Here is a 14574-nt window from a genome sequence, read left to right as displayed (position 1 = left end):
ACCATTCCAACTCATATGTTCTGAGAGAGAACCACCTACTCATGTGTTGAGACCAAGACATTCCATTCCTACCATATGAATCTTGATCTCTAGCCTTCCCAAGTTGCTTTCCACTCAAACCTTCTTTCCACCAAATCCAAATCCTATGAAAGAGAGTTGAGTGTTGGGGAGACTATCATTTGAAGCACAAGAGCAAGGAGTTCATTACCTACACACCATTTGTTACTTCTTGGAGAGTGGTGTCTCCTAGATTGGCTAGGTGTCACTTGGGAGCCTCCGACAAGATTGTGGAGTTGAACCAAGGAGTTTGTAAGGGCAAGGAGATCGCCTACTTTGTGAAGATCTACCGCTAATGAGGCAAGTCCTGTGTGGGCGATGGCCATGGTGGGATAGACAAGGTTGCTTCTTCGTGGACCCTTTGTGGGTGGTTGCTTCTTCGTGGACCCTTCATGGGTGGAGCCCTGTGCGGACTCGCGCAACCGTTACCCTTGGGTGGAGCCCTGTGTGGACTCGTGCAACCGTTACCCTTCGTGGGTTGAAGTCTCCATCAACGTGGATGTAGGATAGCACCACCTATCCGAACCACGGGAAAAACATCCGTGTCTCCAATTGCGTTTGAATTCTCCAAACCCTTCTCTTTACATTCTCGCACGTTGCATGCTTTACATTCCGCTGCTCATATACTCTTTGCATGCTTGCTTGATATGTATTATGTGTGTTGAAATTGTGCCTAAACTCCACTTAAACCGAAAAAGCTTAAAAATTGCAACTTTAGCACTAAATGTCTAATCACCCCCCTCTAGACACATCTACTTCTAGATCCTACAAGTGGTATCAGAGCTTTGGTCTCCATTGCCTTGGTTTAATCACCATTGGAGGAAGATGGATGTGTCTACATTAGGGAGTCTTAGACATAGAGTGCCTATTCTTGAGGGAGAGTATTTTCATGAGTGGAAAAATGAGATGCTTGTAATCTTCAATCAATATCATTTGAACAAGTATATTGCTAGCCCTTGTGCACCCCATATTGATCCCTTGCATCCTACCCTAGATGAAGATATTGACATGATTCGCAATCTTAGAACTATTGAGCTCATCATTAGAGGATTGCCCAAAAATTTGATTGCTAGTTTGCCTACTCACAATTGTGCCTATACCATATGGAAATTTCTTGAGGAACGATTTCCCGATTATTCCTTGAAAACTTTGGATGAAATTCTCCATAAATCTATTGCCTTGAGTAAGATGAACTCTAGTGATCCTAGTTTTGGTAAATGTCTTTTTGAACTTGCCAATCTTAAGCATGCTAAAGGAGATGTTGGAATCATTAATGATATCATACTCAAAGCTATAAGAATTCATAAAAGTGACCACTTTGATGATCATTTATCTGATGAATTACCCTCTCTAGGAAATGATGAATCACAAGATCATGATGAACATGAATATTATGATGATGATGATAGTGAATTCGATCTTGATGATGCAATGAGACATTTTGGTCTTATGGCAAATCTTCGGGGATATGAATCAGGAGGAAAGGAATGGGTTCTTGATAGTGGATGTACTGATCATATGACCGGAGATGAAGAGATGTTTCGTGAGCTTGCTGAAAATGACGGCCCTCGAAAATATGTCACCTTTGGTGATAATTCAAAGGGTAAAGTGGTTGGCCTTGGTAAGGTGGCCATCTCACATGATAGTTCCATTCAAAATGTCATGCTCGTTGAATCTCTTGGCTACAACTTACTTTCAGTATCTAGACTTGCTGATTTCGGTTTGAATGTCCTATTTACTGAGGTAGATTGCCAAGTATTTCGTCGAGACAATCATAAAATGGTCTTTACGGGTATGCGTAGAGGTGATCTTTACATTGTTGATTTCTCTAAAAAGGCACAACCTAAAACTTGCTTTGTTGCTAAATCCTCAAAAGGTTGGTTATGGCATAGACGACTAGGTCACGTTGGCATGAGAAACCTTGACAAGCTTATTAAAGGAAATCATATCCTTGGAGTCAACGATGTCATATTTGATAAGGATAGACTTTGTAGTGCTTGTCAAGCAGGTAAACAGGTTGGAGGAAGACATCCCGTGAAGAACATCATGACCACAAGGAGGCCACTCGAGCTACTTCACATGGATCTTTTTGGTCCCAACGCCTACAAGAGTCTCGGTGGAAATTATTTTGGTCTAGTTATAGTTGATGACTTTTCAAGATTTACTTGGGTGTTCTTTCTTAATGACAAGTCGCAGGTCCAGAAGATCTTCAGAAACTTCGCTAGGAAAGCCCAAAATCAGTTTGATGTGAAGATCAAGAAGGTTCGGAGTGACAACGGAACGGAGTTCAAGAACACAAATGTGGACACCTTTCTTGACGAAGAAGGGATTTCACACGAGTTCTCGGCTACGTACACACCTCAACAAAATGGAGTTGTTGAGAGGAAGAACCGGACGCTCATCGAAATGGCAAGAACGATGCTTGATGAATACAAGACGCCAAAGCACTTTTGGGCAGAAGCGGTTGAGACAGCTTGTCACGCAACAAATCGCTTATACCTTCACAAGCTACTCGGCAAGACGGCATACGAGCTTCTCACCGGTAACAAACCTCAAGTTGGATACTTTCGAGTATTCGGCTCAAAGTGCTACATTCTTGATAAGCATCGTCGTTCAAAGTTTGCTCCTAAATCTCATGAAGGTTTTCTACTTGGTTATGGCTCAAACTCTCACACTTACCGTGTCTATAACAATTTCACCCGAAAGGTTGAAGAGACGGTAGATGTGAAGTTTGATGAATCTAATGGCTCGCAAGTAGAGCAATTGCCAATTGATGTAGGAGACAAAGACCCTTCAGAAGCAATTCAAGACTTGTCCATTGGCAAAATTCGTCCAACGGAGGTGAAGGAGAGTACTTCATCCGTCCAAGTGGAAGCTTCTACTTCACGACAAGGTGAACCAAGAATCGACACGGAAGCATCCACAAGTGGGACACATCAAGATGAAGAAAATGAGGAAATACGTCAAGACGAACATCAACAACCTCCTTCTCCACCACGACAAGAGAACGACGACGTCAACAATGAAGAAGGCCAAGAAGAAGAACAAGATGAAGAAGATGCTCAACGAAGACCCAAGCAAAAGCTCTCACGAGTTCGAGCAAGAATTGCCAAAGATCATCCCGTCGAGCAAATCCTCAATGATATACAAACCGGGAGAATCACTCGCTCAAAAACTCGTTTAGCTAACTTTTGTGAAAACTATTCATTCATCTCTAGCATTGAACCTATGAAGGTTGAAGAAGCATTGGAAGATCTAGATTGGATAAACGCTATGCATGAAGAGCTACATAATTTTGAGAGAAACCAAGTTTGGACATTGGTCGAGAAGCCCGACAACAACCACAACATCATTGGTACCAAATGGGTGTTTCGTAACAAGCAAGATGAAGATGGACAAGTGGTTCGCAACAAAGCACGTCTCGTCGCCCAAGGATACACACAAGTCGAAGGTATGGACTATGGTGAGACATATGCTCCCGTTGCTAGACTTGAGTCCATTCGCATCTTACTTGCCTATGCTAATCACCATAATATCACCTTGTACCAAATGGACATTAAAAGTGCTTTTCTAAATGGTGAAATAGAGGAGGAAGTTTATGTCAAACAACCTCCCGGCTTTATCAATCCTAAGAAACCAAATCATGTTTACAAACTTCACAAAGCTCTTTATGGTCTTAAACAAGCTCCTAGAGCATGGTATAAATGCTTGACCAAGTTCCTTACTACAAGTGGTTTTGAAATTGGTAAAATTGATTCTACTCTTTTTACTAAAAGGGTTAATGGAGAACTATTTGTATGCCAAATTTATGTTGACGATATCATATTTGGTTCAACTAACCCTCTCTTTAGTGAAAAGTTTGGAAAGCTAATGTCAGAGAAGTTTGAGATGTCTATGATGAGTGAACTCAAATTCTTTCTCGGGTTGCAAATCAAGCAAACTAAGGAAGGTACATTTGTCTCTCAAACAAAGTACACCAAGGACTTATTCAAGAAGTTCAATATGCAAGAATGCAAAGGTATGTCTACACCCATGCCTACTAGTGGACATAATGATTTGACCAAAGATGGTGAACCGGTTGATCAAAAGGTTTATCGCTCTATGATTGGTTCATTGTTATACCTATGTGCTTCACGTCCCGATATTATGCTAAGTGTGTGCATGTGTGCACGATATCAAGCTGCTCCTAAAGATTGTCATCTTAAGGCTGTGAAAAGGATAGTGAGATATTTAATCCATACACCAAATTTTGGCATTTGCTATCCTAAGAGGTCTTCTTTTGATCTTGTTGGCTATTCTGACTCGGATTATGCCGGAGACAAGGTTGATAGAAAGTCCACTTCGGGTACTTGTCAATTTCTTGGTAGATCTCTTGTGTCTTGGTCTTCCAAGAAACAAAACTCAGTATCCTTATCCACCGCCGAAGCGGAATACATTGCCGCTGGTTCATGTTGTGCTCAATTACTTTGGATGACCCAAACTCTTAAAGATTACGGGATTTATGTGAAACATGTTCCACTGCTTTGTGACAATGAAAGTGCTATCAAAATTGGTCATAATCCTGTACAACATTCTCGAACTAAGCATATTGAAGTTCGTCATCATTTCATTCGAGATCATGTTGCTAAGGGTGACATCAATCTTAAGCATGTTCGCACTAATAAGCAATTAGCGGATATATTCACTAAACCACTTGATGAGAAAGCGTTTTGCAGGTTGAGAGGAGAATTGAACATCATTGATGCTTCGAACTTGGAGTAGAAACTCCACTGGATACATGCAAGACATGAGCTTATGACTAATCCATGATATATCTCTTATGATAACTATCCCATGTCTTGGATATATTTGCACCTTGCATGTTGTCTAACTCATGTAGGTGCTTGGTTGAATCTAATTCCATGAGATTGCGACTCACTCATATCTTGAGCAATCTCTACATCACCAAGACTCTACACAATAGTGGTTGAAGACAACGAAGCACAAAACCATTCAAACATATCCTTTGACAAACTCTATATTAAGCTTCATGATTGTCATTTTTGGATGCACAAGTGCTTTTCCTTGCAAGAACTAACCCATGTAGGTAGATGAACTCAAACTCCAAATGGTGCTCCCAACTCTCGATGAGCTACATCAACCTTGAGCACCCACACAAGTTCAACTACATGAGCAAGAACCACATCACCACCCAAGGTATGTTATTCCATCTTAGAGAAGCTTTACTCCAAGACATGAGTCAAAGCAACTCAATAAGATGTGAATACATCAAGATGCTTAAACGAAAAATGGTAACCCCATTTTGAGCCTAAACAATGAGTATGACCTATGATCAAGTGTTCTCACTTGACTCCTAAGTCAATATACTCTAACATAGGTGACTATGTCACCGCCCAATTCTAGATGAAGTTCTCTTGTGTTCGTTTCTGAGTTATTGCATTTGTCCCTTGCATATTTGTCTCTTTCTTTTTCAAAAAAAAACTTCATCTAGAAACTTTCACTCTTTTCTTTTTGGTTTTTGTTCTGCATATTTCTGCATCAAATTCCTTGCAAATCTTTCCGCTAATTCATTGCAAATCTTTGTGAGATCTTACTTGACTAGTGAGCTGAGGTGACAGGTGTTTTTCTCTGTGATGAACTCGGTTTCACCGAATTGCCATTTTTGGTCCAACCGAATCCCTTCGGTACTACCGAAACATGCCACTCGGTGCCACCGATTTCGCAACAGGAAAAACAGTTTGCCACATATTCTATATTTCTTTTGATCCAGCTCCACTCAATGAATCTTGTCCTCTACAAGCATCACAGTTTTATTCCCTGCTTTGTACTGAATCTCAAGGACCAAACCTATTCGACGGATTCCAGGAAAAACCTTCTTGGAAATTGATGTCAAAGGGGGAGAGAGAGATCACATCACATCAAAGCTTATCATCAGAGAGAGAGAGAGAGATCACATCAAAAGCTTATCACCTACAAAGGAGAAAGTACTAAGGGGGAGAGAATACTCAAGGATCCCAGATGATTGATGTTCAAGAGGAGAGATGCCACATATCTTTTTGGGGGAAAGACATGTTCATATGAACTCATTTGAATTTAGTTCTATTCATATCTTTCAGCTCTGATTTTCTGTTTCCTATCTTCTCCCAATATCCCATGTCAGATTCAGGGGGAGCAAGACACCTAAGGAAAAGAAATCAGTCAAATTCATTGCATATCTTTATTCTTGGGGACATGTTGAATTCTATGTGGTACCTTGTACTCACTCTCTACATGTCATCCCAGTCTTGGTATTCTTGTGGTTTCTTTTGTTTGCTCTGGCTAGTGGATGTACCTGTGTTATCTAACCTTGTTTGTGCAGGTTCATTCCATCCTAAGCCAACTCAAGACCACAAGGTAAGTATATGCATCAAAATCATGAGTATGAGGAGTTCTTGCTTATGTACATACTGTTTGCAAGAAGGACTCATGAGCATGAAGGTATTTTCCTTGATAATCTTTTGCTTTGATGCATATGGCCAAGATGCATGTAACACTTTGCCTACTCTGTCATGGTTATGCTCTCACATGCCTCTCTATTTCACATTTACATGAGTGCATACATGAAGGGGGAGCCTATGCTTGTTACATGTCCTTCCAAAGCTTTACTTGTTGTTCTTTATATCTTTATCCAAAGCTTTGATGTATGTTGCCATCAATTACCAAAAAGGGGGAGATTGAAAGCACAAGTGCTCCCTAGGTGGTTTTGATAATTGATGACAACATATCTCTTGTTGGACTAACATTTCGATCTAGCATGTTTCAGATAAGTTCAACAATGGAGTGGCATGGACTAAAGGTTGTGGGAACTCCTTCAAGATGCTAAGGACAAAGGATTGGCTAAAGCTTCAAGCTCAAGACTCTTCATTTTATATTTTAGTGATCCAAGATCACATTGAGTCTTTAGGAAAAGCCAATACTATCAAGGAGGGATGAGGTGTTGCTTAATGAGCCTCTTGCTTCATGTGCTTAATGATATGCTCCAAAACCCTCAACTACTTCCCCATATCCACATATGACCTAAACCCTAAGCCAAACTCGGTCCTAGCGATTCTTCCTATCCGGAGCCACCGAGTTTCACTTGTCATTAACCACTGCCAAACCCTAGCAATTTGGTTCTACCGATAAGGATCTCGGTCTCACCGAGATGGGGTTGCAAACTCTCCGTTTCCCTTTCGTAACTTTTCGGTCCCACCGAAAGAGCGAATCGGTCCCACCGAGATTGCAATGTAAATTCAGTGTTTCCCCTTTGTAACTTTTTGGTCTCACCGAGTTCCACTCGGTCTCACCGAAAGAGCAAATCGGTCCCACCGAGTTTGCCTGACCAACTCTCTGGTTAGCTAATTACCAAATTCGGTCTCACCGAGTTTGTGTAATCGGTCTCACCGAGATTACGTTATGCCCAAACCCTAACCGAATCGGTCCTACCGAGTTGCATGTCAGTCCCACCGAAATTCCTAACGGTCACTAGGTTTACATTTTCGGTCCGACCGAGTTTGTTGATTCGGTCCCACCGAGATTGGAAAACTGTGTAACGGTTGGATTTTGTGTGGAGGCTATATATATACCCCTCCACCTCTTTCTCATTCTGTGAGAGGGCCATCAGAACACACACGTCATTCCAACTCATATGTTCTGAGAGAGAACCACCTACTCATGTGTTGAGACCAAGACATTCCATTCCTACCATATGAATCTTGATCTCTAGCCTTCCCAAGTTGCTTTCCACTCAAATCTTCTTTCCACCAAATCCAAATCCTATGAGAGAGAGTTGAGTGTTGGGGAGACTATCATTTGAAGCACAAGAGCAAGGAGTACATTACCTACACACCATTTGTTACTTCTTGGAGAGTGGTGTCTCCTAGATTGGCTAGGTGTCACTTGGGAGCCTCCGACAAGATTGTGGAGTTGAACCAACGAGTTTGTAAGGGCAAGGAGATCGCCTACTTCGTGAAGATCTACCGCTAGTGAGGCAAGTCCTTCGTGGGCGATGGCCATGGTGGGATAGACAAGGTTGCTTCTTCGTGGACCCTTTGTGGGTGGTTGCTTCTTCGTGGACCCTTCGTGGGTGGAGCCCTGTGTGGACTCGCGCAACCGTTGCCCTTGGGTGGAGCCCTATGTGGACTCGCGCAACCGTTACCCTTCGTGGGTTGAAGTCTCCATCAACGTGGATGTAGGATAGCACCACCTATCCGAACCACAGGAAAAACATCCGTGTCTCCAATTGTGTTTGATCTCTTCAAACCCTTCCCCTTACATTCTTGGCAAGTTGCATGCTTTACATTCCGCTGATCATATACTCTTTGCATGGTTGCTTGATATGTATTATGTGTGTTGAAATTGTGCCTAAACTCCACTTAAACCGAAAAAGCTTAAAAATTGCAACTTTAGCACTAAGTGTCTAATCACCCCCCTCTAGACACATCTACTTCTAGATCCTACAGGTGCCAAGACTTTCATTGTGCGCAATTTCGGGGTCAAGCTTGTCGGAATCATTTTCTGAATGACAGACTAACAAACATCTTAAAAATTAAAAATAATGTTAATTTGTAGAAGAAGAGGTAGAAGGCGGCTGTTGTATCTGAACGGGTGTGGATCCAATAACAAGTTCGGAGTATTTGTTAGACGAGTAGCCCACCACTGTCAATTTCAGCGCAGAAATGACATTGATTCTTGTTGGACCTTCTTGATCAACTACAAGTAATCTCTCAAGTGCGGGCATGTCCTCAATGACCATATCGTGGTACACATCTTGTGATGTCTTCCTGCCGCACCAGCAACACACATAAATAGTCCGGAGGGTCATGGAGGTGATGTGGAAGGTACTCAACCCATTGATTGCCTGAAGACGAAGGTACTCGAGTGCAATACAACCACGGAGCAGGCGATCCATGTCACCGTTTGAGAGGTAGACGACGACGAGCTCGAGGTGCTTCAGTCGTGATAGAATAAGAGCGTGCGCGTCATTAACGGGGGGGGGGGGGGGGGGGATGGCAGTTCCTAAACTTGGTGACGCGCGACGTGGGCGCGAGGCGGAGTGTGGACGTTGGCAGCGACCGCATAGGTCCATCATCAAAAGTGAGCTCCTTGAGCTGATCTAGGGCGGGTGATCAGAACCAGTTGTCAAGCTTGGCTCGGTCCTTGCCGTTGGAACGGAACTTGCCCATTTTAAGGCCTTTGGTTGGGCCAAGGTGACTGCCGAGGATCTTGGAGAACGCATCCAAGCTTTTGCAATAGCCATGGCAGAGCTCATGGGTGTCGATGAGATCGAGAGGGCTGGAGTTCCATAGGGGGCGCCACCATCGGGAAGGACGATTGTCCGCGCCCCATATTTGATTGGGAGGAGGGAGATGATGACTCTCAACATATCATCGGGGAGGCTGCTGATGAAGTCTAGGCCTGCAAGAGTCGCTTGCGGTTCTAGCTTGCCCCGCCTCCGCTTGTTGGCAGCCTCGTTCGCCACCTCCAGAGTCTCATTGTCAGTGGCGCTTTTTGATAGAAATGAGAGTACATGGAATATTTAGTTAAAATAGGGTAATAGAGAAGTGTATTGGTAACTAGAAGTTATTATGTAGGAATATAGTAAGAAAAGGGAATAACAATTGGTTGCTTAAATACTACACAATTCATTTGACATTGCTGGGTAAGTCAACATGCAGATAGTTGAAAAGAAAACTTACTTTGAACAAAGTCTGGACGGATGATTTTGTCGGGGAAGTTAGCATATATCTCATGACCAGGCCCTTTTATGTGCAGTGCAATTTTAGTGTCATCTTTCAGTACATAAAACTTAGAAATTTCTTTCCAAAAGCCAGTACCAAAATAGGAATCACCATGTTCATCAAGTCTTACGGTAGCAATTATTGTAAATCCATGGTTTGTATGCAGTATGACATCCGTGCAACCTTGATCTATGTAAAGGGAAAAATTGTGCACTACATAATCTGTTGCGTAGCAAGGGATGTGCTGTAGAAAATGGTAGGATTGTTAAAGAAAATATGGTAACATGCAAATATGGCCCAAATTGAAAGAACTGTACATCAGTTGAAATCGAAGGACAAAAATCTATAATTAAACAGATAGGGTAAACATGATGTCATGGAAATATGAGAGTAATCGAAAGAACAATACATCATTAATTTTCCTAATATAGCAAGAAGAGGGGGGATCCCCTTTGACGTATATGGTGCATGTGGCACCTTTTATCCAAATGTAGCAATATTTAGAATATGTTCAGGAAAGTAGGTCATGCCAACCGATTTAGGGTGAGATTGAACATATCGCGCGCGCCCTCAAGTTATCTGGTACGATGAGATGGAATCTCTGGTGGAGGTCGCAAAGTCTTGAAGTGTGGGCGCACTTTAGATTCTATGAATGAAAGAAAACCCTCAAATCAGCTCGAATAAAAATGAATTCACGGCAATTTCCGTCAGGTGATTAAAGGAGGCAGATGAACTGGAATAAGAGATGAGATAATATCTCATTAAATTAGTTACCTTGTCATCCATGAGAAAGAACCCTAAGTACGGCAGATTCCCCAACCGAGCAGAGCTGGGTCGACCGTGAGCAGCATCGAGAAAGTCGATGGCGATAGGCAGCGGCAAGCGGAAGTGGCAAAATGCGGTGGGCTTTGCCGGCAGCCTGGCGGCAGCGCCAGGCATCAAGCTAAGTGTTTACCGCCGCGATAGGCGGTGCCATGGCATAGACGCGGAGGAGCTTGTGCAGGTGTGAATGAGGAACGTACCGGAAGGGGGTGGCAGGCGGGGTGAGGGGTTTTGTGATGTGGGGATGGTGAGGTTTTTTTTTAAATTGGATGGTGATGGTTTTCTATCCCACAAAGAATTTTTGGGGTGATGGTTTGCTAGAGCGAACCATGTGTGATTGACGCAACATGCAAAATGAAAGTCATTGCACATGGTTCCAATTTTGGGAACCGTGTGTGATTGACGTACTACCTCCGTCCTGGTTTATTGGTCCCTCTTTGTAATTTTTACCAAATTTTGACCAAATATTTAACATACTCAGACATAGATAATAAGCGTACACGTACATAAGCATAGTTCAACCATAAGTACATAGTTCAACCGTCATTAAGCATATTCAAGCGTACATAGTTCGATCCATCCCACATCTCATCTCACATGTCGGCATGATCCTGAAGCTTCTCCAGGTACTCAGCGTACGCGCTGTGCGCCACCATGCGAGAATACTTCTGCTTGAAGGAGCCAACGACGCGTCCTCTTGCATGCGCTAGAACACTTAGATATGCGTCATGAAGTTTCTGGTTACAAAATGGGCATCGATAGCCGCCGTTCCAGGTCCTAATACGCCTATTATGCATTCCCGCATAAAGCTCCCTCAGAATTTGCCTCTTGTACCTCCTTTGGACACCTTCATCCTCGTTGTCCACATCGTCAGACAGCACCTATACAAATAGTAAAATAAATTTGGCATCAAATCAAAGATTACATGTCGTGAAGTAGGATTAGGAATTTATGGCTATTTATTTATACATATCCAGATATTATGGTTCGATTTTTAAGCACATTCGTCTATGTACAGACCAATCTTGAAGAAAATAATGGCACAAACCTATGCAGGTCATTCAAAATCAATTGTCAAGTCCTGGCTAGGAATTATAAGCATGAACACTAACCCTGGTCGGATTACTAGCAGAAATCATTTGCACATATGAAACAACTAATCACTTATCACTTGTACCATTCAAACAATCAATACACTACGCAGATCTAACGAAACTTACTCAGATTTCATGGATTGGGAGAACATAACCATAGGATTTCTATTCCAAACCAGGGGAGGCAAGAGTAACCAGAGAAACCCTATGATCTATTTGACACATAAATGGGTATAGATGACTAACCAGCTAGCCGTAGTCATCGGAGTCATTGCCGAAGTGGTCATCGGAGTCGGAGTCGGAGTCGTCATCGGGGTCGTCACCAGAGTCGGTGTGGAACTCTGCCTCCGGCTGTGGAAGCTCGACGCCGTCGATGATGTCAGGGTGCAGCGATAACTCGCCAGCGCTGACGGTAACCTCTGTCTCCATCTCCACGCCGTGCTCCAATGCTTTAGCAGCCTCGGCGTCACCACTCCCTCCGATGGGGCGCTTCGGCGGCATCTGAAGGAAATATGCCCTAGAGGCAATAATAATGTTGTTATTTATATTTCCTTATATCATGATAAATATTTATTATTCATGCTAGAATTGTATTAACCGGAAACTTAGTACATGTGTGAATACATAGACAAACAGAGTGTCCCTAGTATGCCTCTACTTAACTACCTCGTTACTCAAAGATGGTTAAGTTTCCTAACCATAGACATGTGTTGTCATTTGATAAACGAGATCACATCATTAGAGAATGATGTGATGGACAAGACCCATTCGTTAGCTTAGCATAATGATCGTATAGTTTTATTGCTGTTGCTTTCTTCATGACTTATACATATTCCTCTGACCATGAGATTATGCAACTCCCGAATACCGGAGGAACACTTTATGTGCTATCAAACGTCACAGCATAACTGGGTGATTATAAAGATGCTCTACAGGTGTCTACGATGGTGTTTGTTGAGTTGGCATAGATCAAGATTAGGATTTTTCACTCCGTGCATCAGAGAGGTATCTTTGGGCCCTCTCGGTAATGCTCATCACTATAAGCTTTGCAAGCAATGTGACTAATGAGTTAGTTGCGGGGTGATGTATTACGGAACGAGTAAAGAGACTTGCCGATAATGAGATTGAACTAAGTATGAGGATACCGACGATCGAATCTCGGGCAAGTAACATACCGATGACAAAGGGAATAACATATGTTGTCATAAGGTTCGACTGATAAAGATCTTCGTACAATATGTAGGAACCAATATGGGCATCCAGGTTCTGCTATTGGTTATTGACCAGAGAGGTGTCTCGGTCATGTCTACATAGTTCTCGAACCCGTAGGGTCCGCACGCTTAACGTTTGTTGACGGTATAGTACTATATGAGTTATGTATTTTGGTGACCGAATGTTGTTCAGAGTCCCGGATGAGATCACGGACATGACGAGGAGCAATGGAGGTAAAGATTGATATATATATATATAGGATGTTATGGTTCGGCCAAGGGGTGAAGCCCACAAGGCTTTAGGTCGGTGTAAAAGGAGTTTTGCGGAGGCCAGGGGGCCAAAAGCCGGAGACCCTGGCGTCTGGCCCAGGGCCAGATGCTGAGGCCCATGGCGTCTAGGCCAGACGCCAAGGACTGTGGCGTCTGGTCCTGGAAGTCCGAGTAGGACTCTCCCTTGCGGGCAAAACCGACTTTGAGGAGGCTTTTACTCCAAGTTTCGACCCCAGGGTTCAACATATAAATAGAGGGGCAGGGCTAGCACCTGGAACACATCAAGAAACACCAAGCCGTGTGCCAGCAACCCCGTCCCTCTAGTTTATCCTCCGTCATAGTTTCCTTTGTGCCTGGCGAAGCCCTGCGGAGATTGTTCTTCACCAACACCGTCACCACGTCGTCGTGCTGCCGGAACTCATCTACTACTTCGCCCCTCTTGTTGGATCAAGAAGGCGAGGACGTCATCGAGCTGAACGTGTGCTGAACGTGGAGGTGTCGTACGTTCGGTACTTGATCGGGACGGATCGTGAAGGTGTACGACTACATCAACCGCGTTGACAAACGCTTCCGCTTTTGGTCTACGAGGGTACGTAGACACACTCTCCCCTCTCGTTGCTATGCATCTCCTAGATAGATCTTGCGTGATCATAGGAATTTTTTTGAAATTGCATTCTACGTTCCCCAACAGTGGCATCCGATCCAGGTCTAAGCATAGATGTTATATGCACGAGTAGAATACAAAGAGTTGTGGGCGATAATAGTTATACTGCTTACTAGCAACATCTTACTTTGATTCGGCGGTATTGTTGGATGAAGCAGCCTAGACTAACATTACATGAACGCGTTCATGAGACTGGTTCTACTGACATGCTTTACACACAGGTGGCTGGCGGGTGTCTGTTTCTCCAACTTTAGGTGAATCGAGTTTGACTACGCCCGGTCCTTGTTGAAGGTTAAAACAACACACTTGACGAAAAATCGTTGTGGTTTTGATTTGTAGGTAAGAACGGTTCTTACTAGAAGCCCGTAGCAGCCACGTAAAACTTGCAACAACAAAGTATAGGACATCTAACTTGTTTTTGCAAGGCTTGTTGTGATGTGATATGGTCAAGACGTGATGAGATATAAATTGTTGTATGAGATGATCATGTTTTGTAACCGTTATCGGCAACTGGCAGGAGCCTTATGGTTGTCGCTTTATTGTATGAAATGCAATCGCCATGTAATTGCTTTACTTTATCACTAAGCGGTAGTGATAGTCGTAGAAGCAATAGTTGGCGAGACGACAACGAGGCTACGATGGAGATCAAGGTGTCAAGCCAGTGACGATGGTGATCATGACGATGCTTTGGAGATGGA

This window comes from Triticum urartu, chromosome 7 (genome assembly GCF_003073215.2).
Source record: "Triticum urartu cultivar G1812 chromosome 7, Tu2.1, whole genome shotgun sequence".
Taxonomy (NCBI): Eukaryota; Viridiplantae; Streptophyta; class Magnoliopsida; order Poales; family Poaceae; genus Triticum; species Triticum urartu.
This window is presented reverse-complemented; position numbering follows the sequence as displayed.